At 41.7% G+C, this 2,113-nt stretch overlaps 1 pseudogene; it reads left to right on the top strand.

The window, feature by feature from the left end:
• Nucleotides 1–1,538: 1,538 nt before the first annotated feature.
• LOC102818967 lies at nucleotides 1,539–1,892 on the top strand (annotated as a pseudogene).
• Nucleotides 1,893–2,113: the final 221 nt, after the last annotated feature.

The following is a 2,113-nucleotide window of genomic DNA, read 5'->3' as shown; positions in this document are numbered from 1 at the left end:
TACGAATCGGGCTGTGAACCTTAAGGTCAGTGGTTCGAAACTACCAGCCGCTCCGCGGGAGAAAGATGAGGCTTTCTACTCCCGTAAGGATTTACACCCTCGGAAACCCTGTACAGGGTCGCTATGGGTCGGCTCCGACTCGAAGGCACTTAACAACAACAACAGCAGGAGTCGGAACCGACTCCATGGCCCATAACAACAACAATAACAACCTAAAAGACAGAGAGACTTTCACAGTTCCTGAAGGAGTCTTCAACAGCAGACTGAGGGAGACACTTTATATAAATCCACCAAGAATTAGGACCTGTGTTTGTGAAAACCAACTAAAGCAAACTTTGCTCTTGTTGTATGCTGTTGAGTCAATTCCAACTCATACTGATGTAATGTGACAGAACATAACAGCCCCACAGAGTTCAGGGCTGTAATCTCTATGCAGTCCTGGGGTGGCGCTGTGGGTTAACGTGCTAGACTGCGAGGTTGGCTTGAACCTCAATGTCGGTAGTTCAAGCTCACCAGTCACTCCTTGGAATCCCTATGCAGGGTCACTAGGAGTAGGAACCGACTTAATGGCAATTAACAACAACAGTCTTTATGACACAATCTCTCACATCCTTCCCCCAATTATAGGTGATTAAACTAATTTTCAGGAATGTTTCAGAATCAAACCTTCCCTCTATAAGAACATTAAGACTGTATGAGTTTAGGTAGACCACTGCTTGTTAAAGCATGTTCTTAGAAGTGAGCAAGCAAGACTTGGTTTCATGAGGTGAAATGTGTACTTCATCCTTAGATCTCAGCATTCTAAATGGAGTACATTGTTGTTATGCACCGTGGAGTCGGTTCTGACTCATAGCGACCCTGTACAGAGTTTCAAAGGCTGTAAATCTTTACGGGAGCAGAAAACCTCATCTTTCTCCTGAGGAGCAGCTGGTAGTTTTGAACTGCTTACCTTAAGGTTCACAGCCCAATTCGTAACCAATACGCTACCAGAACTCCTTAAATGGAGTATGAGCAGGGATAAAATGCTTGGCTGTAAAAAGTCCTGTTTCTGTAACTGCTGTTCTAGTTGGTACCTTACTAACTTTCATAATAAGGGAAAAGGGTCCAGTCAACCAAGAGGGTAATACAACGAAGTCAGGCATGGAGACACGTGGAATACTCACCTTGGTTTTCATTTTTCATGTTGGTGTTGTTCAGTGCTGACTAGGTGGTTCTGACTCATAGTAACCCTGTATGGGATGTCTAAGGACAGCCGCTAATAAATTCTCATCTTTATGGATTTCCCTACTTTAAGTCTTTCATATTTTTTAGGTGATACTGTAGCATAAAATGGTTGTGTTCTGCCTCCTTTCAATATGGTTTTACATTGCAAAACATGCAAAGTTATTATTTTTCATATAAAACTTCAATTATGAAATAGCATATTCCTTCAACATGCTCGTCAAATCACAATCAATTGGCTTGGGTTTTCAAATAATAAGGTAGCAACAAAAGCGACTTTAGCTCTCTTCTGGGGATGCTGTGTAGAGGCGTTCAAAATGGTCCAGCATTTGACATACCATCGCGGGCTGTCCTACGATACAGCCTCTAACAAAACTAGGCAGTCCCAAGCCCCTGGTAATAGAATTGTTTATCTCTATACCAAAAAGGTTGGTAAAGCGCCAAAATCTGCATGTGGTGTGTGCGCAGGCCGACTTCGAGGGGTCTGTGCTGTGAGACCTAAAGTTCTCATGAGTTTGTCCAAGACCAAGAAGCATGTTAGCAGGGCCTATCGCGGCTCCAGGTGTGCTAAATGTGTCCATGACAGGATCAAGCATGCTTTCTTTACTGAAGAGCAGTAAACTGTTGTGAAAGTGTTGAAGGCACAAGCACAGAGTCAGAAAGCTATATAAAAATAATGGAACTTTGTTAAATATTTTTTTAAAGTGACTTTAAACAACATATCAATGAGAAAAACCACAAACACATTATTGTAAACATGATAATTACTGTTGTAGCTTTCACTGGCAGATTCACACCATCCTTTAATTTCCCAAATGTGCTATTGCTTTATTTCTAAATCACATACCACCATAATTTCTTGTAGGCATTTCCAACAAATCGTAAATGCAAC

This window comes from Chrysochloris asiatica, unplaced genomic scaffold (assembly GCF_000296735.1).
Source record: "Chrysochloris asiatica unplaced genomic scaffold, ChrAsi1.0 scaffold00270, whole genome shotgun sequence".
NCBI classification, from domain to species: Eukaryota; Metazoa; Chordata; class Mammalia; order Afrosoricida; family Chrysochloridae; genus Chrysochloris; species Chrysochloris asiatica.
Note: the sequence above shows the minus strand (reverse complement) of the source record. Positions and strands in the feature narration are given on the sequence as shown.